Here is a 26,650-nt window from a genome sequence, read left to right as displayed (position 1 = left end):
CCCAAACAAGGGCACTATGTTCATCCACCTCTGGCCTGCTAGCCCCCCTACCTCTACAGAAGCACAGTTCCCGCTCAGCCCAGTCAAAGCTATTCGCTGCTCTGGCACCCCAATGGTGGAACAAGCTCCCCCACGGCGCCAGGACAGTGGAGTCACCGACCACCTTCCGGAGAGCACTTGAAACCCCTACCTCTTTAAGGAATACCTGGAATAGTATAAAAGTAATCCTTCTACCCCATCCCCCACCCCCCCATAAAAAAAGTGGTTGTCCCACTGTTCTATCATAAGTTGAATGCACCAATTTGTAAGTCGCTCTGGATAAGAGTGTCTGCTAAATGACGTAAATGTAAATGAAAGAGCAGGTGTTCCTAATGTTTTGTACACTGTGTACATTCAACCAGCCCATATGGCATTTTTGTCAGATTTGCCAGATGGCCAATCTGCCCCTGTACAAACACACACACAGACTGTCAGTCATATCAAGGCTGAAGCGCTTCAGGCATAGAGTTAGATAGAGGAGTCATTTTTGCCCATCCCTAACACACCTGATTCAAGTATTCAACTAATCATGGTCTTCACTCTCGACCAGGGCTAGAGACCTAGGGCCTGTTGCACAAAAGTAGAATTAAGACATCCGGGATAAATGACTCAGCTGAGCTCAATGAAGCCAAAACATGTGCGTCCAGGCTTAATTGGTTGCACAAAAGACCAAGCCAGGATGAGCAGACACGGATTCATTAAGCCAGGTGAAACCAATCCTGGATAGGTGCGCGCTCACGGCTCACTCAATAGACCCCGCCACAGATCACAGATTAACTGATTTACCATGGCAACTAGAGCCGCGTACTTTTCCCCGTCGGACACAAATCCTCATGGAGGCATACGAGGAGGTAAAATATATAATTAGAGAAGAAAGGGGCAACACCGCCACAGTGATAAAGCAAAGAGAAAAAGCGTGGCAAAGTATTGCAGACCGCCTGAATGCGTAAGTAGTGCACAATTACACACTCACCGCTCCGCTGAAACATCACAAATTACAATTCAAATATTGTAATTCACATCTCCAAAAATGCAGTTGTACTGTAATTATGAAACGGTTAAATTTTTAATTGAAATGCACTGCAGATATGAGTGAAATTGTGTAAAGTAACTCCATCACACTGTATAAAGCTATGATAAATTTTTTGATATTTTTACTGAAAACAGACAAAAATACCAAGTAATTTTTTGCAGTGTGACTCCATTAAATGTGTGTGTGTGTGTGTGTAGATTAAACATGAACGGGCCAAAACAAACATGGCAGCAGGTCAAAATCAAATACAAGAACATTCTGCAGAATGGTATGGTCCCTGACAATATTTAACAAAGCACAAGCATATATTGTACCCAGAAGGTGCCTGCTCACACATTGTCTGTACTGTTTTAGCAGTGAAAAAGAATACCCACAGACAAGGCACGGGTGGTGGGTCACCAAAGGCTGACCTTACCCCAGCAGAGAACATGGCCTTGGAGCTAAATAAAGGCAGGCCCGTCTTAGAGGGGATCCCTGGGGAAAGAGACGAGCATAGGTTCCTCCCAAGATGCCACCCGCTTCATTCAAGGTATGTCCTTCCATCTCTACATGGGATACAACCACATTCATATTGAATCAATTTGGACTGTCTGACTTTGGTTTACCTATTGCCTTGCAGTGTCTGGCAGCACTGTAGTTCCTGTTAGAGCCACCAGCACAAGCACCAGCGCTGATCCAGTGAGTACTCCATCAAAAAGGCATACTGTAGGCCTGGCATGTCTTGTCTACTAGCTTCAATATGAATCCGATTAAATGTGATAGGGTGAAGGCCCCAGTGCAGCAGCAACAGCACATGATGGAGACGATGATGAGGAGGAGACCATCTCTGGATTCCAGAAGGCATGAGGTATCATGTTAAGACTGTGAAAGTACTATTTACTCTACAATGGTGAGGAGTCCTCATCAAAATCAAAAAATCTAATTTCTTTTACAGGACCCAGATGCTATACAGTGGGAAAACCAGCCTGGCAACATAGTGCGTATTAATAAAAGGACACCACATCCTGCCAAATTCCAGCTGCGCTAATTGTATTGTGTTCACAGAGCTCACAAGCTATCAGAAAGTTGTATGGCAACCACCTCCGGCGCCAAATAGAACTGGCAGACATAGACATTCAGTACAAGAAGAAAAAGATGGAAAATCTTGCACTGGAGTCCGAAATAAAAAAGAGGACAATTAGGAAACTGGACCTTGAAATAAAAAACTTGAGAGGGAGTGAGATATGTCCTTCAATGTACACTGTATGCTAACTGTAACACAAATGTATTAATCATTATTTTTCTTTCCTCCCCAGCTCCAAGAAGATGACACAGCTCAAAATAAAAATTAGGTATATTCTCGTAAAGTCAAGTGAGCCATGACATATGAGCTCTTATTGTGAGCACACAGGACGGTGGCATCTTTCTAAGGTTTTTTTATTTTCCCAGCAATCAGTACAACCAAGTCATCGTTATAAGGCATCGCCCTCTTTTGCCCACCCCCCAGCACCAGGTGTGGCCACTAGCCTATGTGAAGGCCCAAATTGTGTGTTCCTTTCTGCTCTGACAATGGCATGCCCATTCGAATGCGAGATGTGGTGGATGAAGAAGCACTTGTGCTGAGGAGAGCCTTCAGGCGAGAAAGGGTCTTCAGGGACCGGTTGGACCCACTGGCCTTCCTGATGACCATCTATATGAAAGATACAGGTTTTCTGCAGATGGCATCAGGTATCTATGCAGACTACTGGGTCCCAGGATTAAGCACCGCACTGCACGGAGCCATGCACTGAGTGTGGAGCAAATGGTTTTGTGTGGCCTTGCGCTTTTTTGCTAGTGGAGCCTTCCTGTACTCAGTGGGGGATGCAGAACAGCTGAACAAGGCCACAATTTGCCGCACAATAAGGAGTGTGTGTCTGGCTATCAAAGCATTAGCAGATGTCTTCATCTCCTTCCCTGGCCACAGAAGACTCTGTGACATCAAAGAGGAGTTCTATAGGGATTGCAGGTAAGAGGATCTACAAATTACAGGACAACTGTTAACACATAGTAGGATACTCATTACTTTGAGTGACAGGTTTCCAATGTCATTGGTGCAGTGGACTGCACACAATAAGATAAAAGCCCCTCAGGTGCCCATGAGGCCGATTTTGTGAATAGGAAATCCTTTCACAGCATTAATGTTCAGGTGAACATAACTTTTTGATATTGTCCATTGACGAACACTCTGCATTGCCAGTGATGTGCATTGATTGGTGTAATATTCCTCATCTTATGATTTCAGATGGTCTGCAATGCTGACTGTGTGATCAGCAATGTTGTGGCAAAATGGCCTGGCTCAGTCCATGACTCCAGAATCTTTCGGGCCTCTGAAATCTATCAGTGCCTATCACAAGGTAAGCCACACAACCCCCTATTTATAACCATCATGGCTGTGTCAAGAATATCACTGTGTTTATGAGGTAGTATATGATGAGATTTTGTGTTGACAGGTGAATTCTCTGGTGTGTTGCTGGGAGACAGGGGTATGGCTGCCAGCCTTTTCTCCTGACACCTTTCACAGACCCCAGGAAGCACAGCAGACCTACAACCATGCCCATGCCAGGACCAGGGCCAGAGTTGAAATGACCTTTGGCCTCCTGAAGGCACGCTTTCACTGCCTTCACAAATTAAGGGTCAGCCCTGTTAGGGCATGTGATATTACTGTGGCTTGTGCTGTCCTCCACAATGTGGCCTGCCTGAGGAAGGAGAGGGCCCCCCAGAGTGCCACCAGCCATGGACTGGGACAATCCGGCAATCTTCCCTGATGACGACAGTGGTCGGCTGCTGAGGGACCAATATGTGTTGAATTATTTTAGTTAGTATGTGTGCTTTCAATTTTGGTTAAATATGTCCCGCGGTGGCAGAGGAATTTGGGTTTTTTTGGGTTCTTTTTTACGAATTTGGCCTCTTATGATGTTTGTGCGGTATACTGTGTGTAATACAAGGCTGCAGGGAGGCTACTGCATCCATTCATTTGTCTGTTCAGTTGATGTGTATGGATTTGTCCTGCATTTATTTTAGTGTGCAGACATGCAGGGTGTGTTATATACAGACCTTTGAATGTGTATGTATCATTTTGTATAATATGCTTGGATTCTGTGCTTTCCATCTTGTAGAGTCACTGTGACTTCAGTTTCGAAAGGAGCTGATGGTTTACCTGCTTTGTTTTGTCCTTATTCAATAAAGGAACATAATGTTACACATTGTGTTTTTTATATTCATATGGAATGTTATTTGTTTATATGACAGAGTACTAGGGCCACACTGAAGAAAAAGGATAAAGTCATAAATTTATGAGGCTGGTTCTTTCTGCAGAAAAGCTACATATTGTTTTTACAGTTTTGATACTTATGACAATGTGATACTTAATATTCTGGCACATCAGCATGTCTTTGTTTATGAAACCATACTGAAGTACAATTTCACGAAATGCCCCACATCTGTCATTTTAACAACTGTCCTCCTTTAAAACAACTGGTTACAATATTATGACTTGTGTTTTTTTCCCCTCTGTGGCCCTAATATTCTATCATTTTATATATATAGCCTTATAGTCTATGGGAAACTGTAAATTATCTAATGATAGCAACATCATCTAAAAAATCATTTTTATCCAAAATCATTGAAATTAATGATCACAAACGTTTAAATAATGACAGTGGGTCTAGTTATATGTGATAACAATGTATAGTGAGCAGTGAAATAACTATTGGTTTCCATTTGTGGTGACTGCTGACTGACATTAGGGATGAGATTAAATAGATCCTGGAATTTAGCCTGGTCTGGAGCAGGCTAGCTCCACAGAATAAATCTCCATGGTAATTTATACCATAACATATCCTCCTGCCCCCTATCCATCTTTAGTGCAACCGGATTACGGATCAATTGAGCCAGATCACCAAGATATCCTGGCTTAATCCCTTATCCTAGTTTTGTGCAACAGGCCCCTACTCTCTAGACCAGTTCCTGGAGAGCTACCGTTCTGTAGGTTTTCACTCCAACCCTAATCTAGCACACCTGATTCTAATAATTAGCTGGTTAATATACTGAATCAGGACAAAAACCTACACAGGGTAGCTCTCAAGGAACAGGGTTGGAGAGCCCTGCTCTAAACCCCTCAAACTCAACTCTGGACCTTGAAGCCTGTTCCACTGTATTTTTTCATTGTTCCCTCTAATCAGGGACTGATTTAGACTTGGGACACCAGATGGGTGCAATTAATTATCAGAGCAAACAGAAAACCAGCAGGCTCTGGACCTTGTAGGGTAAGAGTTGAATACCCTGGTCTAGACCATGTGTTTTAACTTCTGCTTTTCATTTATTTCTTTGACAGCATGGATGGTTCTGATCAGAACAGCCAGTAGAATGTTCAGCTTTGCTGACAGAAACCATTGTACACACTCTGTCTCTGCTGATGTGTTGTGACAAACCACTAGCCTTATATCTGCTTTGCGCAGTTATCTTATGCCTCGATGGTTGCAATACTGGGGACCCCATTATGTTGAGCATAATATCTACTCATCTCTTTCTCTGAAACACTGAGGGCCTGACATGTCAGAGAGAGCAGTAGTAAAGGTCACTGATGGGTCAAAAACATCACAGATTGAAAATGATGATTGTGTCAAAACCAGAGCCAACTGGTGCTTGCCCAGCACTGTCAGGCTGTGTTTAGACAGGCAGCCCAATTCTGATATTTTTTTCCACTAATTGGTCTTTTTGACCAATCATGTTTTTCACATCAGATACTTTTCAGATCTGATTCGTTAAAAGCAATCAGAATTGGCTGCCTGTCTAAATGCAGCCTGACACACCCAGATTCAAGTATTCAGCTAATCAAATTACTCTCTTTGGCCCAGAGCCAGGGAGAAGGAATTTTTTAAATGGCATGATGTCATGGCAATATTGTCCACTAGGTGGCATAATTCGTTTAGATGTATCTCTGCCTGTTGATAATTATATTTGTATGACACATTTTAAACACACTTTCATAAACTTTTGACAAATTATTTATCAGCACATATATGTTATATTTATTATCACATAAGTCCTTTGTACACCATTGGTTCCTCACTTTTATTAGGCTACCCACTTAAAGATATAGCCTAATGAGGTAATGGTCAATGGTTATAGTAAACTTGCAGTATCCTACAACTAACTGTCAACGGTCTGGGGTTGGTAGAATAGGAACTTGCTTTTAATTCTAACCAGACAGGAAAATGGATGAGGTAGACAAAAATGAATCTGTCCATATGAATTTGCATAACCATCACATTAACTGTTACATGGCATTGGCTTCTTCAGCCGTCTGGTTTAGAAGGGTGCAACTGCAGCCCGCAATTCGGAGCGTTCCTGTATGTGGGCATTCCTGCATCTGCAGGAGCCCTCTTTATACAGTACTTCTATTGGTCAATTTTAAAGCAATGATTCCAGTACATAGGCAGGAGGCAGAGGCGCTCCAGTAAAGTAGATGGCGGTAATGCACCATGATGTTGAATGCCAACCGCTTATAAACCCAACTGAAGAAGAGGCCGCAGCGACAACCATAGCTGGCAGAAGCTCAGTGATCGTAACGTCGATGGGGGCAGTGTTTCCATGTTCTGCGGTTTTCCCGTTAAAATTGGGCTACTTTGAAAACGAAATCGCGGGTGAAAATGTATTGGCCGCGGGTTGTGGGTTTTTGGGCTATTTCTAATTTGCACCGCGGCCGCCATAGCATTTCTCTTAAAAATATATATTTCATTGTGACCTGCTGCTGACTGTCAGGCATTGAGGCAGGCTGTTGCTGTGCGAGTGAGTGGTGGGGAGGTGTGTTTGTGTGTGTGTGTTGAGAGAGCACCACAGTTAGTTAGCTGACTCACGTTAGCAAGAGGAGCGCGATTATCATTATGGAGACAGCTATTTCCAACCCTTTTAATATAAAACATATTAATACGCTAGAACTGAATGCACATCAAGAAGAATGGAGACAAAGCACTGGAAAACAACTTTGGGCTCATTAGATAAATTCGCTCGGAGGTGGTTTAAACTGCATTCTAATGTTGACTGCTTAAAGAAAACGGTATCAAGCGAAGTGCTTTATGCATGCTCAGTTCTTAGGTCTCGGGGCTGAAATGGAAGTTATGAAACTCCCTCGTGTGGTTCTTTTTATGGGGAAAAGTCCTCAATGATACTGACATTATTAGGCTAAATGTGGAGAATTATACATTTGCCTCTGTTGGCCATCAAGTAGCCTATTAATGTATATGCCATTGTAGGCTAACATTTGATACAATAAATATGTTGAAATAACGATATCACTGGAGTCATTGCAAATCAATTTGTGCCACATGTGTAGCCTACCTGGAGCTGGCAAACCAATTTATTAAATAGTCTATGACTTCAGTTTGTTGTTGTAGCCTTGTGTTATTATAAACGCATTAGATTGATGGTAACAGTAGTCAGATTAGGCTACTACTAAAAAATAAACACTGGCTGTTGTTGACAAGCATATTCAGTTCTTATCACAGGAGGCTGCTGAGGGGAGAACCGCAGCTAGCACTGCGATGCAGTGGTCTAAGGCACTGCATCGCAGTGCTAGCTGTGCCACTAGAGATCCTGGTTCGAATCCAGGCTCTGTCGTTGCCGGCCGCGACCGAGACCCATGGGGGCGAAGCGCACAATTGGCCCAGCGTCGTCCAGGGTAGGGGAGGGAATGGCCGGCAGGGATGTAGCTCAGTTGATAGAGCATGGCGTTTGCAACGCCAGGGTTGTGGGTTCGATTCCCACGGGGGACAGTATAAAAAAAAATAAATGTATGCACTAACTTAAGTCGCTCTGGATAAGAGCGTCTGCTAAATGACTAAAATGTAAATGTAAATAATAATGGCTGGAATGGAGACAATTTGAATGGCATCAAACACCTGGCAACCATGTGTTTGATGTATTTGATACCCTCCACCAATTCCGCTCCAGTCATTACCACGAGCCCGTTCTCCCCCAATTAAGGTGCCACCAACCTCTGTGGTTAATATACATATTATTAATATTTAATTCAGTGATTGGAAATTATGACCCCATCCTCAGTAGCCAATTCCAGCAGGCAATTGGGAAACACAAGCACTTCTTATTGCGAAATCACCTGGCTATTCATGTTGAATAAATTAGTCTGTTAATTTGAACTAAGCAAGCTGCTAAATCATTCAGTTTACATCTTGTCTAGGCTACTGTAGACTATCTGAAATGAGATGTAGGCCTATCAGGGGCTATAGACTACCTGCCTTTAGCTAAGCAAACTATGGCAAAATGTAATTACAATCATAAACCCAGATTTTAGTCTGTAGCCTGTGCCTATTGAAATGACAAGTCAATCTCGCAAATGGGCCATTTATAACGGTTTGTAGTCTTAACATCTGGCAAATAACAGCACAATTGCCAGAAAATAGCCTAACTGTTTTTTTTATTTTCATCCAAGTGTTTCTTGCTCAAATTTCGAGATCCTCTCTCCAACTTTCATTAGTCAAACTCTCCTGTCAAATGTATCTATAGTTATGCACATGCAGAAAAGGGGATTTATTTACATTTATAAACCTGGTTGGAGCCTTGAATGCTGATTGGCTGCTAAGCTGTGGTATATCAGACCATATACCACGGGTATGACAAAACGTTACTTTTTACTGTTCTAATTACAGTGGTAACAGTTTATAATAGAAATAAGGCACCCGGGATTTGTGGTATATGGCCAATATACCACGGCTAACGGCTGTATCCAGCACTTAGCCGTGGTATATGGGCCATATACCATACCCCTGTGCCTTATTGCTTAAATCATAGCAGTCAAATGGGTTAAATCGACCTCCATTGATCTGTCGAAGTTTAATAAGGGCGAATGATCTTTTCTCTTGCCACATATTCAAATTCCTTTATTATGTCATAGCTTGCAATTATTATTATTTTGAGGAAACCCGAATTTTGCTACTAACGTTGTTACAAATTACTACGATATTCCTTCTTAATTAGCTCTTTAACTTTATGGGGGGTGTTCAGAAAGAACCAAAGGAAACTCGAGAGATGCGTTCCTGCAGGTGCGCCCAAATGCAGGAACGCCCCGTATGCAGGGGCTGCAGTTGCACACTAGTACACTGAGGCGTTAGCTTACTCCCAGGATAGCGCTGTTGATTAGTCGAGCCCAATTCTGGGCTGGACAGGAAACAGGAGACGCATAGCGTGCCTCGCGCAACAATCCTGGGAATATGTATGTGTTTGCAGGCGAAATGGTTAGTTTAAAAAGATGAGGACAGCGGGCACTACAATTCTTTAAACTTATTCACGAAACGTGTTATTTGGACCATTAAATCACGGTATTTGGAACAAATACCGTGATTACTGCGTTTGGTTTTCATCATCCATTGGGGGAACACAGAAGAGGAGCCGCTGTTAAATCCCAATTAGACTGTAAGTGGATTGTGAAATCAGCTTTTCTTACCCTCAGATGTGTTTTAGGATTTTTGTATTAATAAAACATAACAATCTACTTAACAAAAATACCTTAAACGAGTTATGATGTACCAGCCTAGGTGTTCCTTATTGTAGTGTCCCCATGAAAAAGGGGCCGAGAGACGGGGGAATTGATAGCCTGCTGGGTGTGAATTATTTGTGGAGGAAGGGTAGTTAGTCGTATAGGACCTCAAATGTAAGAATGCCTATGTTTCTAGATAAACATTTACCTTTATAAACGCTATGACGTCAAAGCTAGTGGTCTGTTTGAAGGAGTTATATGCTTTTTGTGGTGTTCTTATGCGGCCATTGAACACTCCTTGCATAAAGGGTGTGTGTGGCTGGCCAGTGACCTATTGAAACAGATTACTGGACAACTGCTGTTAGATTATCGTACTGGTGAATGTTTTTTTTAATGAACAGGCCAGGGATACAAAGTCGCACTGTCTGACTCACTGTCTGTGTGAATTGCTCATATGAATGTCATTTGATGATGGTCTAGGATGGGTAAAATGTTTTCATGTACATTTTATGACTTCATCGTCGTCTCTCATCAAAGTCGATTTGTGTAACGGAGATCAGCCTACTGCGTAATGTCATGCCATTTTCAGCGACATATTATGATAGGCCTACTGCCTCGTTGAACAACGATATTGCTGCCAGAGTCCCCACCCTGTTCAGACTGGTCTCAGTCTAGACATAATAGTAAACGTAAATCCGGGACACTAAATTAGTATGTTGCCTGGAAACGCGAGGTTGAATTGCATTAATTCTACGTCTGTCAGAAATGAGCGTTTGAATCAGGAAAGTTTATTCTCACGACCTCTACAAGCCAGAATGTTTAATACAATTATATATGAACATACTTTTACCGGTTGTTCTTGCGGCTGGTCCTTATTGATGGTAGGAATGTGAGATAGCATCAACAGGAAAGTATAATTACATTAACTTTTCAAAGTACTGGTAGTACATTCAGATTTCTATCACCTGAAGCAAGCTCACAAGATTAAAATACATGCACACTTGCCGAGCTCGTGCAGGTGTTTACATGGTTCTGCACATGGTGATAGAAATCTGAATTGACAACCAGCGCTTTGAAAAGTTGATGTAGTTATACGTTTCCTGTGGATATATTGTGTCCCATACCTGGGCATATAACGCAAACATCTAGCAACCAGAAGTTTGTGTGTACGAATCTCATCATGGGCAATTTTAGCTAATTAGCAACTACTTACCTTTTTAGCTACTTTTCAACTACTTAGCATGTTAGCTAACCCTTCCCCTAACCCTAAACCTTTAAGCTAACCGTTTAACCTAACTCCCAACCTTAACTCCTAGAGCTAATGTTAGCCAGCTACCTAACGTTAGCCACCTAGCAAACATTGGCCACAACAAATTGGAGTTCGTAACATCCTATGTTTGCGAATTAATAATATTGTATGTTTTGCAGTTTAACATATTGTACGAATTGCAATTCATAACATATCATACAGTATGAGTTGTAATACGTAACATATCATAGAAAATGGATGATGGACATCCACAAATCTAACACATACCGTACGTCTCGGATTTACGTACAGAATAATACAAAATGCTCTGAGGCCACGTTGCCCTTTTAGTGGGTAGGCTATCATAGCTGGAATAATTTCTGTTCTGTTGGAAAAATATTTATCTCCATTCGTTCCTGTGACATTATCATTCGTTTTCTCTTTCTACACACATTTAGGCTACATGTTTTGGACGTACGTACGGCCTTTGGCCCTTTGCTCGCTAGGCAACTTTGTTGGAGCTCGCTCACTTTGCAGTTTACTACTTTGCATCCACCATGTTTCGGCTCGTTTCTCATTAGGCGCAGATCGGCTGTATCTAATTTGACCACTGCACATCTCATTCATGTATAGTGGAAGATAGGTTTCCTATATGCCTGCTTAGACCCAACAAAGACAACATCTGTTATGACCAGCGGTTAAGGGTTTTATCGGCTGCTCTGTTGTCTCTTCTTTCATCATCTTTAGGGGTTAAGAGAGGTTTAATTGGCTGTTGAAAAGGCACACTGCTAGTGTTGTGGTATAATGCAATCCATTTTAACACTAGTGCTGCTTAAAAGGCAGAGTAAATGGTTCAAGTGTCTGTATGTGTCATATATATATATATATATACATACATACATACATACATACATACATACATACATACATACATACATACATACATACATACAGTACCAGTCAAAAGTTTGGACACACCTACTTGTTCAAGGGTTTTTCTTTATTTTTACTATTTTCTACATTGTAGAATAATAGTGAAGACATCAAAACTATGAAATAACACATATGGAATCATGTAGTAACCAAAAAAGTGTTAAAAAATCAAAGGGCCACCCTTTGCCTTGACAGCTTTGCACACTCTTGGCATTCTCTCAACCAGCTTCACCTGGAATGCTTTTCCAACGGTCTTGAAAGAGTTCCCACATATGCTGAGCACTTGTTGGCTGCTTTTCCTTCACTCTGCGGTCCGACTCATCCCAAACCATCTCAATTTAGTTGAGGTCGGGGGATTGTGGAGGCCAGGTCATCTGATGCAGCACTCCATCACTCTCCTTCTTTGTCAAATAGCCCTTACACAGCCTGGAGGTGTGTTGGGTCGTGTCCTGTTGAAAAACAAATGATAGTCCTACTAAGTGCAAACCAGAAGGGATGGCTTTTGCTACGGAATGCTGTGGTAGCCATGCTGGTTAAGTGTGCCTTGAATTCGTTCACTTACTTACCAAAAATCTCAAATTTGGACTCATCAGACCAAAGGACAGCTTTCCACCGGTCTAATGTCCATTGCGTGTGTTTCTTTGCCCAAGCAAGTCTCTTATTCTTATTGGTGTCCTTTAGTAGTGGTTTCTTTGCAGCAATTCGACCATGATTTACGCAGTCTTCTCGGAACAGTTGATGCTGAGATGTCTGTTACTTGAACTCTGTGAAGCATTTATTTAGGCTGCAATTTCTGAGGCTGGTAACTCTCTAATGAACTTGTCCTCTGCAGCAGAGGTAACTCTGGGTCTTCCTTTCCTGTGGCGGTCCTCATGAAAGCCAGTTTCATCATAGCACTTGATGGTTTTTGCGACTGCACTTGAAGAAACTTTCAAAGTTCTTGAAATTTTCTGGATTGACTGACCTTCATGTCTTAAAGTAATGATGGACTGTCGTTTCTCTTTTGCTTATTTGAGCTGTTCTTGCCATAATATGGACTTGGTCTTTTACCAAATAGGGCTATCTTCTGTATGCCCCCCTACCTTGTCCACAACACAGCTGATTGGCTCAAACGCATTAAAAGGAAATAGATTCCACAAATTAACTTTTATGAAGGCACACCTGTTAATTGAAATGCATTCCAGGTGACTACCTCATGAAGCTGGTTGAGAGAATGCCAAGAGTGTGCAAAGCTGTCATCAAAGCAAAGGGTGGCTATTTGAAGAATATCAAATATAATTTTGATTTGTTTAACACTTTTTTGGTTACTACATGATTTCATAGTTTTTATGTCTTCACTAATTATTCTACAATGTAGAAAATAGTCAAAATAAAGAAAACCCTGGAATGAGTAGGTGTCCAAACTTTTGACTGGTTTGTGTATGTATATGTATGTACAGTTGAAGTCGGAAGTTTACATACACCTTAGCCAAAATACATTTAAACTCTGTTTTTCACAATTCCTGACATTTTAATCCTAGAAAAAAATCCCTGTCTTAGGTCAGTTAGGATCACTTTATTTTAAGAATGTGGAAATGTCAGAATAATAGTAAGAGAGTGATTTATTTCAGCTTTTATTTCTTTCATCACATTCCCAGTGGGTCAGAAGTTTACATGCACTCAATTAGTATTTGGTAGCATTGCCTTTTAAATTGTTTAACTTGGGTCAAACGTTTGGGTAGCCTTCCTCAAGCTTGTTGGGGGGATTTTGGCCCAATTCCTCCTGACAGAGCTGGTGTAACTGAGTCAGGTTTGTAGGCCTCCTTGCTCGCACACGTTTTTTCAGTTCTGCCCACACATTTTCTATAGGATTGAGGTCAGGGCTTTGTGATGGCCACTCCAATACATTTACATTTACATTTTAATCATTTAGCAGATGCTCTTATCCAGAGCGACTTACAGTTAGTGAGTGCATACATTTTTCATACTGGCCCCCCGTGGGAATCGAACCCACAACCCTGGCGTTGCAAGCGCCCTGCTCTACCAACTGAGCTACAGGAGGCCTTGACTTTGTTGTCCTTAAGCCATTTTGCCACAACTTTGGAAGTATGCTTGGGGTCATTGTCCATTTGGAAGACCCATTTGCAACCAAGCTTTAACTTCCTGACTGAGTGTCTTGAGAAGTTGCTTCAATATATCCACATAATTTTCCTTCCCCTCATGATGCCATCTATTTTGTGAAGTGCACCAGTCCCTCCTGCAGCAAAGCACCCCCCACAGCATGATGTCTGTGTGTGTGTGTGTTTCTTGGCTAAATAGACCCTGTGGACAAACACAGAATTTAGAGTATGACTGGGTTTCCCCCGCTTATAGCTACAGACAGACATTCACACTGTAAAGTTAATGACCCTTCATTGACCGTAGAGTTCATAGGTCATCTTGGGAAGAGGAGCAGAGTGCAAAGCCTCTTGTATGCCATATGGCCCCCAGGTACCCAATGCCTGCTAAAATGTCAAAGCAAACATGTGTTGGGTTGGAATTGTTTACACTAGTAGGGCTGGGAAAACAGAGGTTTATTTTTGGTGTGCTCTTTCTTCTTGCGAGGTGGCACAAGCTCTGCTGGCACATGGTAAGATTGCTAGTGAAATTAGGCCTACTGGGTGAAGCTGATGAGAACTTATGACACCTTTTGATCTGTCCCAACAATTTATGACCATATGGTAATTTTTAGGCAGGCATGTAAAATAGCCAACCGTACATCCACAAGGCCCCGGAAATACTGAAACTGCCCTAATCTCTCTGTGTTGTTGGGGGACAGAGCAGTAACTTTTCTATGGGCAGTGAAGTCCTATCACCAAAGGAAATCCACCAACAGAACATGGGTGTATTCATTAGTGCAAAACGTTTTGCAATGGAAAAATGAAAACAAGCATTTGTTATTGGACACATTCAGGTAGGTCCCTCCCCATTTGGGCCCGTTTTCTTCAGTTTGGTTCTTAGTGAATACACACCAGTTGCGGGCCAGATGATAACAGCCAACTATCAGTAGGTGGTTTCATAGTTTTCTAGTGAACGCTGTTTACATTTACAGGGACAGCAAGTAGCAGGAGTTGTGGGTCGGATTTCACTGTCATGCCAAAATAACAGAGGGAAAGAATGGAAGGAGCGCATAAGTGAAGTGTTGTGCATATCACAGCAAAGATGTATCCAATCTGAAGATGAGCCCTACCCTCCTATTCACTTGTGGAGTTCTGAGAGAACTGGTAGTAGTTCCACCTTGCCTTTCAATAGACTAGATTGAGTTTTCATCATTGTTGCTTACACCTATCCAGTCCTCACAGATCTCCACAAGTGCCTAGGGGGTAGGGGCTGGTTGACTTGAGATGTTGGATTGATTGTCAGGATCTTCAGTCAGTCTCACCAATAGATGTTATAAGGTTGGTTGTGTGGTTTTGTTTCTGAAGAATTGAATGAAGGATCGCGTTGTAACTTACATCGGCAGCTGTGTGGCCACATTATTTTGAAGGGCCAAAGCACTTTCTGTTAGCTGTGTTCTTTGGGGCTGATGTAGCCTGGGTTGTGTTCATTAGGTCACATTGATTCAAAACGTTGTTGCAACTAAAAATGGAATGAGCTTCTCTTATTTGACAAATCCAGGTAGTCCATTCCCATTTTACTCCATTCGTTCCATTTGGTGCCTACTTAACAGACGCAGGCTTTGTGGGTACGTAAACAGCACAGTCATGGTTTAAGTTTTCCATTGATGTGGGGGGGCATCTGTCAGGAGGAGCTTGTCAGCGTCCCAAATGGCACCCTATTCCCCATGTAGTGCACTACTTTTAACCAGGGCCCATAGTGCTCTGATCAAAAGTAGTGCACTATATAGGGAATAGGGTGCACTTTGGGATGCAAGCCTGGTGTCATTTTAGTTTCCTCTTTTTCAAGGGCAGATGTAAGGGAGTTCAGTGTTCCACTGTTTCCCGAGGCCAGGGAGGGAGAAGAGTGGGAGGAGAGAGAGAGAGAGACACTGCATGTCTGAGAGGAAACTGCAGAGCACAACAACAACCACACAGCTTACAGCCACTGCATGGTTTTCCCATTCACTACTTTTGTTCAAAAAACATGTTCTCTACCTTATTTGCTCCCATGTCCATCTCCCCCCTCTTCCCTTTCATGTCCCAGTGAAAGTAGTTTTTAGTGGTAAAAGGTACCACATATATCTTTTTTACCCCTACCCATTTCAACTATACAAAAAGAATGGAAAGGCCTCTGTGTACAAGGCGCTATACAGTAGGGACTAGGAAGCCACATATAACTCCCTCTTGCCTTTCATGTCAGTGTTCCAGTGAAAGTAGTGAAGCTGCTAATCAGATGAGAAAAGCAGTCCCACGACTTGGTTCAATCCCTAGGGACAGAGGGTGAGGAAGTAAGGGGGTAAAGGCTGTGGAGGAGTAAAGGCTGTTCCTATTGGGGGTGGAGGGGGTGTTGCACGTGTAGAAGGCCCTCTGCCCTGCCACCCACCACATGTCCTGGGCACAAAAGGCAGCCCTCGAGCCACACAAAGAGCAGCAACACCACTGAGATGACGGGTGTAGGTTTACCAAGGATCTGTTACACCCAGAGGGGGTGTGGGGTGGAGGGGGCACTTCAAACATACTCATAACTTACCGTGAAGAGCTAGAGGGGGGCTGGAGGGTGGTGGGGGGGAGGGCAGGGAAACCTGAGATGGGTCCTATTGATGAAGGAGGTATCCCTGCTGCCAGTGCCTTGGGTGGGGTTGGGGGTTTGGGAGAGGGCGGTGGTAGGGGCCTGCGAAGGCCAGCTGGCGCCATGGTGCCCAAACGAGTACCACCCTCATACCAACCAGGGCTGGGCCCACCCTGCTTGGATGTGTGATACCATTCCTAGGCATGAGTTTCCCCTATTATAGTCTGTTCTGGTACATGGCTTCTGTCTCTACAGGTCGCTTAGTGTTCATGTAGCATTTTCTTGACCTTTGACAGCTGCAACTGCCATTTTGGAACAAAGGCAGCCACCCGCCTGCCTGCCCTGGCTCCCCCTTCCTATGGACCAAGATGGAGAAACAGATTTTCACTGACCAATTGTTCACAGAAATTTACAGAAACCAAATCTACATGACTCAATGAAATGAACAAGAAAATCAATGTATTTTTCATCTCACATAGTGTTACTTGATGGATACAGTAATTCAGTAGTGCGTCATTTGATTTTTATGCAATAAGAAATGAACAGGAGTTCTTATCTGAATGTTTTAAATGGATCGGGAGCACACATCTGTGGGTCCATGTCTAGATCATGTTTTCAGCCTGTTCGAGGGCTGGTATTCAGACTCTCTTCTCTCTGTCTGTTCCGTCTGATTGGAACAGGCAGAAGGAGGGCACCCTTGCCTGTGTTGAGGGGAATATATCTGGGTCCTCATTTAGCAGGCACGCTCAAGCGATGCCATGCAGGCCACATAGGAGAGATGAACAAAGTGCTGCAGAGGCAAAGTGTTGTCCCACAATGAAAGGAAATGTTCTCTCTCCCCTCTCTTTACCCAGTACGTCCTTTCTCTCTCTCTGTCTGTCTCTGTCTGTGTATATATAGTGTCATTATAAGTAGCTTAGGTAGTTATTAATCAATCAATAGCATGAGCACAATGGCAGGTGGCTCGTTAAGGCTTCTGCACGCTTAGGTTCGGCTGGTGCACCGAACAAGTGTGCTCACTTACTCCCTTTAAAAGAGCTTCGATGGAAAAAGTGGCAATAGTACTGTTTGTCCATCTTGAGACGCAGTAACCAGTATAGTCAATTGTCAGAATGATTCTATACTGAACAAAAATATAACGCATAACATGTAAAGTGTTGGTCCGATGTTTGTTTCATGAGCTGAAATAAAAGATCCCAGATATTTTCCATAAGCACAAAATGCTTATTTCTCAAATTTTGTGCACACATTTGTTTACTTGCCTATTAGTGAGCATTTCTCCTTTGCCAAGATAATCCATCCACCTGACAGGTGTGGCATATCAACAAGCTGATTAAAAAGCAAGATCATTACACAGGTGCACCTTGTGTGGGGACAATAAAGGCCACTAAAAGGTGCAGTTTTGTCACAAAACACAATGCCACAGATGTCTCAAGTTTTGAGGGAGTGTGCAATTGGCATGCTGACTGCAGGAATATCCACCAGAGCTGTTGCCAGAGCAGAATTGAATGTTAATTTCTGTACCATAAGCCCCCTCCAACGTTGTTTTAGAGAATATGGCAGTACGTCCAACCGGCCTCACAACAGCAGACCCACGTGTGACCACGTCAGCCCAGGACCTCCACATCTGGCTTCTTCACCTGCGGGATTGTCTGAGACCAGCCACCCGGACAGCTGATGAAACTGTGTGGGTTTGCACAAACCAAGAATTTCTGCACAAAATGTCAGAAACCGTCTCAGGGTTGCTCATCTGTGTGCTCGTCGTCCTCACCAGGGTCTTGACCTGACTGCAGTTCAGTCGTAACCGACTTCCGTGGTCAAATGCTCACCTTCGATGGCCACTGGCACACTGGAAAAGTGTACTCTTCACGGATGAATCCCGGTTTCAACTGTACTGTGCAGATGGCAGACAGCGTGTATGGCGTCGTGTGGGCGAGCAGTTTGCTGATGTCAACGTTGTGAACAGAGTGCTCCATGGTGGGGTTATGGTATGGGCAGGCATAACCTACGGACAATGAACACAATTGCATTTTATTGATGGCAATTTGAATGCACAGAGATACCGTGATGTGATCCTGAGGCCCATTGTCGTGCCATTCATCTGCCGCCATCACCTCATGTTTCAGCATGATAATGCACGGCCCCATGTCGCAAGGATCTGTATACAATTCCTGGAAGCTGAAAATGTCCCAGTTCTTCCATGGCCTGCATACTCACCAGACATGTCACCCATTTGAGCATGTTTGGGGTGCTCTGGACCGACGTGTACGACGGCGTGTTCCAGTTCCCACCAATGTCCAGCAACTTCGCACAGCCATTGATGAGGAGTGGGACAACATTCCACAGGCCACAATCAACAGCCTGATCAACTCAATGCGAAGGAAATGTCTCGCTGCATGAGGCAAATGGTGGTCACACCAGATACTGACTGGTTTTCTGATCCACACCCCTATCTTTTTAAAAAAGGTATCTGTGACCAACAGATGCATATCTGTATTCCCAGTAATGTGAAATCCAGGGATTAGGGCCTAATGAATTCATTTCAATTGACTGATTTCCTTATATGAACTGTAACTCAGTAAATTCTTTGAAATTGTTGCATGTTGCGTTTTATTTTAGTTCAGTGTAAGGAACACAAGAAATCTGTCATTCATTTAGGCGTTTTTGCAGAGATCTTAGTTGCGCAATTTTACGTCTAAGATGTTTGGTGCAGTATTTCTCAAGTGAAAAATGTTGCATGAAAACAAGTCATTTATCGTTGAATGACAAAACACTTAATTGAAGTATCCCTTGACCAATGACCGACGAAGGGGTGTAGCCTTCGGCTCTGAACTTCAGCTTGCCTCGAGGAAAGAAATGTGTGCACAACCACTCAAAAAAAACTTGCCCAAGACCAAAATGTCGTCATCATATATGCACAAACCGTTTCGGATAGGAAGCGTGCAGACGCCTTTAGCCTGTGTCCTCAAAGGCCACCCTCTTAGCTACAGGCAGATGGCTTCTGCTCGCTCCTCCTGTGGTCCAATCAGTGTCGGCATTAGTGTCATGTGACAGGATGTTTGGGAAATTTGACCGAAACATGAACTCGTCCAATAATAAATAGTTTTCGTTGCAAAAGCGTTATGCTCACGGTTTGCACTAACGAAGTACGATCCAGGTCTGAATAAATTATCTAAGAGAACCACTGATTTGGTCCATTGGGTCTAGTTGAAGCGTTCGAGCCCAGCCTGTGCTGGGTTCTCCGATCTGGTTGTGTCCCAAATAGCTCTATGGGGCCGGGTGAAAAGTAGTGCACTATGTAGGGAATAAGGTGCCATTTGGGAAGCAGACTGTCCTGTTTCCCTCCAGTGAGAAGTTCTGTTCTGAGTGACCTCACATGACCTCTGATGTTTTCTTCATTGCCATGGAAACGGGCCGTCTCCCATCAGCCAGGTGGGATAGACATCATTATCCTCCCCATCCTGTGTGCTCCTGCTCTCCTCTCCCAGAGTTCAGCTGGTTCTCATGGAACACTGACAACAGCACAGACGTATGTGTGTGTGTGGTTTATGTATGGGGTGGTAGAGAAGCCAAGATTGACGTGAGAGGAAGGAGGAGAGGGAGACGAGGAGAAAGAATCACACAGGGTGTGCGTGACTGTGTGTTGTGTTGATATGGAATTGTAGAGAGAAGCCAGGATTTGTCTGAGATTTACCAGGATTTTCATTTCTGTGTGTGTGCAGACCCTGGGAATTCTAGTCTCAGGTCATTAGCTGTGCAGATTAAGCTAGCTCTTCCGCACTTTTACCCCACTGCGAAAGTCCTCCACTATTTATCCCTACCCGTAGTTTGTGTTTGCTCTGTTTCCCCTGAGTGGTCTCTTCTTGGTCACATTCCTTTTAAATCCTCAGGAACTGTTTTTGTCATATGAACACATGCATTTTTGTAGATGTGTTTTGTGATTCAAGGAAAAAATTAGTGTGCAATTGTCTTTCTTTGGGACACTCTGCTCTATTGTATTGGGGTTTCTTGTGTGTGTGGTTATGCTCAGTGTGTCTGTCTTTGAAGAGCTCAATGGCTGTAAACAGTCCTTGCACTTTTGGTACTTGGGAGATTCTCTCTTACCATAGCACCTAGACATTTAGCTACATGGGTGGTATTCAGTAAAGGTACACTTTAGCAAACGCGTTTTGCAACGGAAAGCTCCATACTACTTGCCAGACATAGAACTGTGATACTGGTTGTGGGTGTGGGGGGGTCTTGGTGGCTATTGATACTTTTTATTGGATTCCTCATGTCTTACTCATTGTTGGGAAGAATTCGGTGGTCCAAATCGGATGTTATGTACTAATTTTTTAGATTATATGAATCCTATAAATTAAAAATGGCCAATCCTCTTTCTTGTGCTTTTTGAGGTGGAATGGCTCTGGTCTGTTCAAAGAGCTGAGACTGGGCTCAGTATAGAATAGAAATCCTCCATTATCCATTAAAGATGTACAACTTGCCTTCACTTTCTTGGTTTCAGCCCAAGCAAATATTACTAATTTAAAACATGCAAGATGCGTTACACATATTACTCTCTTCACATCTGTTGTAGAATAGCTTTCACTTTCAGATATGGCAAAGGCGCATATGGATGGGAGTCAAATTATTTAATTTTATTAGGATCCCCGTTAGCCGACGCCAATGGCGACAGCTAGTCCTACTGGAGTCTGACACACAACAACATTACAGACAAAATACATGTGCATTAACATTAACATGTAGTGTGTGTTTGCATCTATCAGTTACACATGTCAGTATATACACACAAAAAGTAGTTCACCTGGGGTAGAGTTCTTGTGCCGTAAGGTGTTGCTTTATTTGTCTTTTGAAACCAGGTTTGCTGTTCACTTACATGCAATCATGGCTCTGTATAATACTGTTTCCTTGAATTTGTTCTGGACCTGTGAGACGAGTTTGAAGTGAGACGAGTTAGAAGGCAAAACAGTGGCTTTGTCCCAATATTCTACCCCTTCAGCCTTAGTATGCACTTGCCGCTCCCATCATTGATTTAAATGCATTGGATTGGTGTAAGCATTGGCTGGAGGGAGTTTCTACCATTTGTTAATCCATGAGGGAAGTGTACAAGTGTAACGGTTTAGGAGAAGGGTGGAGAATCGGGATGTCACATTGCCCATTTTACCGAGCCCTAAAGTGAGGTTATTGGCTAACCTTTCCTCAACCTTCAGCTACCAAGTTGCCAACACAATAGTTACAAGACTGATGGCAGTGGTTGGGAACTGGGTCATCTTTCATTAGGGCACACTGTTGCAAAAAAGTTTTGAAAAAGAAAAGGAAACTGAGCGTTTCCTATTGGACATGTCCAAGTGGTCCCTCCCTGTTTCAATCTGTTTTCTTCTGTTTGGTGCCTAATGAAAATGACCCTAGTGATCGGATGGAGAGCATAGAGAAATAAATTAATAAACGAGAGAGATGTCTGAGCAAGACCGTGCTGCTCTTAGTGTAACTGATGTCATCCGAAATGCGTGCTTGGAAACTCTGAGGTCATTCTCATCATTTCTCCTCAAGTCATTTGACCAGTTTCACACAGTCAACATCTGGAACACTTGGCTGTGTAGCAGTTTCACTTTGTAATGCTTTTGCTTCTTTAATACCAGTGTTCAATAGGTGGTGTTCATTAGGGAACACTCTGCAAATAGCTTTTCAACAGAAAACGAGGGTTTCTTATTGAACAAGTTCGGTAGTCCCTCCCTGTTTTTCTGTTTTCTTACATTTAGTGCGTATGACCCTGGTATACTACTGTAGTCCTAACTTCAGAGGGAGTTATAATGGTCAATGTCTGAATGTTAAATGTTATGCAACAGTGTGCTGTTCCCTTGCTGAAACCATGTCACAAGGCTTTGGAATAAAGGTGAACCAGGCCAATAATGTCATTGGAAAAGGTTGCACCTGCTTTGGCTATGCCTACTGTAGATATTTCACTTCACCTTATGCCCCTCTTTCTCCAAAAAAGAGATGGTGACTCGTATCAAACAACCACCTGTAGCTTTAGTCACTCACTGGCGGTACATATGAGTGTTTTACCACTCTCACACAGTCATGGTGCATTCGTTTTGTTTCTGTTTCTGTTTGTGTGTGTGTGAACACCACCTCATGTTAGTGTGTGTGTGTGAGTGGCTCATTCTCACACACACCCTCATTGTCTAATACCCTGCCTCTCGGAGTCCAAACTCCTGACTCACCCGCTGGGCTGACTTGCTAATCTCTTGGCTGGGGCCTGGTTTATTGTGTGGTGATCCTGATTACACACTGCCAAATGTAGTAAGGCCTGGAACGATCAGCTGCCGAGCTTGACGTCCCTATTGGTTATATGGGGCATCAGAGGGCTACTCACAGGTCCAGGGTCAGCCAACATGAACCTGTTGCAACAGAAGTGAAGAAGTTTACAGAGAGCGAGAGAGTCGAGGCCCATATTCATAAATCTTCTGAGTAGGAGTGGTAATCTTGGATCAGTTTGGACATTTACATCATAATGAATAATGGGTAGGGTAGCGCTCCTAGTCGGAGGGGTCTTTCACGCCAAATTGGTTTTGGGTGCAGGTTTTTCCGAACTCTGGTGCATTTACCCCTTAGTTCGGTCTGAACACTATCTGCACGAGTGCACTAAACAACTCAAAAAGGGTGGTCTCGGTCCGTTTCCATTCGTACTGTGGTGCTGTTCGCTACAGGTGAGAACGCATGAGTCCCGACCAAACACAGGAAAATAACCAGAGTCGCATTATTATTGGTTGTTTGACTGCGAGCATTTGCTGGAAATACACCCATCATAACTTCAGATCTCTGGAAACATTCTGTGACTAGTAGCCCATCCTCGATGCAGATTAGGGGAGATGGGCTATACGTGGGATATAGTCTACTAAAATACTAGCCTATTCACGTCGCAGATTTCCTCCCGCATGTTGTTGGAAGGCTAAAGTAATATGAAGATTGGGACAAAAATGATGCTTCATGATAATTAATGGATTTAACGTGAGCATTTTTTGTCCAATAAACAAATTACTTGCATGGATACGTGGTTTTGTTTAGGAATTATTGTTAGTTCGACAATTGCCAGACCAAATGAAAAATACAATGTTACAAATAATTGAACTCTGATTCGAACTAGGGTTGGAGCGGTATCCAGATTTTCATACTGTCATACCGTTAATGTACCATACCGAGGTATGGCTATTACTGAATGTGCACACAAGGGGTGCTATTTCAGCAACAAAAAACGCACAAAACAATTTAGGCAACAGGGATCTTGATCCAGGAGGGGATTGAATGTCTCTGCTGTAACCAATAAGCTTGATCTTGACATTTTAGGTACTTAGCTAGGAAGTTAGCAAACCAATGCATAGCTGGAGCCCAGAGCTGGATATAATTTATTTGACAGCATCTTAGATTTCTTATACTCCTGGTTATAAGCAGTGGCACAGCACACAGCCCCCGTGAGGCTATATATATATATATATATATTTTTTTACGGTATTGTAAATCATACCGTCTGTATTTAGAAATACCCCGTTCATCGTGTTGGAAATTCCTGACGCCTTCCATATCCCCTAATTCCCACCATGTGTGCTACTTTGCCGGTGCGCTCCAGGCTGAACCACGGACAATCCTAGTGAAGAAGTGGGATCAGCTCCCTAGTAATGGGATCCATACCGCCGCCCTGGGAGAGCTCCTAGTCCCTATGAGTGGCTGTCTATATATAGGGCGACAGGTAGCCTAGCGGTTAGAGCATTCAGCCGTAACCAAAAGGTTGCTGATTTGAATCCCCAAGCTTACAATGTGAAAAATCTGTCTGTGCAAGGCACTTAACCCTAATTGCTCTAGGGACGGGAACTGGATGGGTGTGAGCTGGCTAGGTCAATGTAAACGGATTATGTATCTTTATGGATTGTGTATAGGCAGGATATACACTACAGGATATACAGTGGGGAAAAAAGTATTTAGTCAGCCACCAATTGTACAAGTTCTCCCACTTAAAAAGATGAGAGAGGCCTGTAATTTTCATCATAGGTACACGTCAACTATGACAGACAAATTGAGAAAAAAATCCAGAAAATCCCATTGTAGGATTTTTAATGAATTTATTTGCAAATTATGGTGGAAAATAAGTATTTGGTCACCTACAAACAAGCAAGATTTCTGGCTCTCACAGACCTGTAACTTCTTCTTTAAGAGGCTCCTCTGTCCTCCACTCGTTACCTGTATTAATGGCACCTGTTTGAACTTGTTATTAGTATAAAAGACACCTGTCCACAACCTCAAACAGTCACACTCCAAAACTCCACTATGGCCAAGACCAAAGAGCTGTCAAAGGACACCAGAAACAAAGTTGTAGACCTGCACCAGGCTGGGAAGACTGAATCTGCAATAGGTAAGCAGCTTGGTTTGAAGAAATCAACTGTGGGAGCAATTATTAGGAAATGGAAGACATACAATACCACTGAATCTCCCTCGATCTGGGGCTCCACGCAAGATCTCACCCCGTGGGGGTCAAAATCATCACAAGAACGGTGAGCAAAATCCCAGAACCACACGGGGAAACCTAGTGAATGACCTGCAGAGAGCTGGGACCAAAGTAACAAAGCCTACCATCAGTAACACACTACGCCGCCAGAGACTCAAATCCTGCAGTGGCAGACGTGTCCCCCGCTTCAGCCAGTACATGTCCAGGCCCGTCTGAAGTTTGCTAGAGTGCATTTGGATGATCCAGAAAGAGGATTGGAGAATGTCATATGGTCAGATGAAACCAAAATAGAACTTTTTGGTAAAAACTCAACTCGTCGTGTTTGGAGGACAAAGAATGCTGAGTTGCATCCAAAGAACACCATACCTACTGTGAAGCATGGGGGTGGAAACATCATGCTTTGGGGCTGTTTTTCTGCAAAGGGACCAGGACGACTGATCCGTGTAAAGGAAAGAATGAATGGGGCCATGTATCGTGAGATTTTGAGTGAAAACTTCCTTCCATCAGCAAGGGCATTGAAGATTAAACGTGGCTGGGTCTTTCAGCATGACAATGATCCCAAACACACCGCCCGGGCAACGAAGGTGTGGCTTCATAAGAAGCATTTCAAGGTCCTGGAGTGGCCTAGCCAGTCTCCAGATCTCAACCCCATAGAACATCTTTGGAGGGAGTTGAAAGTCTGTGTTGGCCAGCGACAGCCCCCAAAACATCACTGCTCTAGAGGAGATCTGCATGGAGGAATGGGCCAAAAAGACCAGCAACAGTGTGTGAAAACCTTGTGAAGACTTACAGAAAACGTTTTACCTGTGTCATTGCCAACAAAGGGTATATAACAAAGTATTGAGAAACTTTTGTTATTGACCAAATACTTATTTTCCACCATAATTTGCGAAATAAATTCATTAAAAATCCTACAATGTGATTTTTTCTGGATTAATTTTCCTCATTTGTCTGTCATAGTTGACGTGTACCTATGATGAAAAATTACAGGCCTCTCTCATCTTTTTAAGTGAGAACTTGCACAATTGGTGGCTGACAATACTTTTTCCCCAACTACACTTACCGGTCAAAAGTTTTAGAACACCTACTCATTAAAGGGTTTTTCTTTATTTTTACTATTTTCTACATTGTAGAATAATAGTGAATACATCAAAACTATGAAATAACACATGGAATCATGTAGTAACCAGGAAAGTGTTAAACAAATCAAAATATATTTTATATTTGAGATTCTTCAAATTGCCACCCTTTGCCTTGATGACAGCTTTGCACACTCTTGGCATTCTCTCAACCAGCTTCATGAGGTAGTCACCTGGAATGCATTTCAATTAACAGACGAAGTACATATTATGGTAAGAACAGTTCAATTAAGCAAAGAGAACGACAGTCCATCATTACTTTAAGACATGAAGGTCAGTCAATACGGAACATTTCAAGAACTTTGAATGTTTCTTAAAGTGCAGTTGCAAAAACCATCAAGTGCTATGATGAAACTGGCTCTCATGAGGACTACCACAGGAATGGAAGACCCAGAGTTACCTCTGCTGCAGAGGATGGGTTCATTAGAGTTACCAGCCTCAGAAATTGCAGCCCAAATAAATGCTTCACAGAGTTCAAGTCACAGACACATCTCGACATCAACTGTTCAGAGGAAAATGTGTGAATCAGCCTTCATGGTCGAATTACTGCAAAGAAACC

At 43.0% G+C, this 26,650-nt stretch overlaps 1 pseudogene; it reads right to left on the bottom strand.

Moving 5' to 3' along the window:
- Positions 1–16,577, bottom strand: part of LOC123484312 — a 69,026-nt pseudogene extending 52,449 nt beyond the window's left edge.
- Positions 16,578–26,650: the final 10,073 nt, after the last annotated feature.

Source organism: Coregonus clupeaformis, unplaced genomic scaffold, assembly GCF_020615455.1.
Source record: "Coregonus clupeaformis isolate EN_2021a unplaced genomic scaffold, ASM2061545v1 scaf0271, whole genome shotgun sequence".
NCBI lineage: Eukaryota > Metazoa > Chordata > Actinopteri > Salmoniformes > Salmonidae > Coregonus > Coregonus clupeaformis.
Note: the sequence above shows the minus strand (reverse complement) of the source record. Positions and strands in the feature narration are given on the sequence as shown.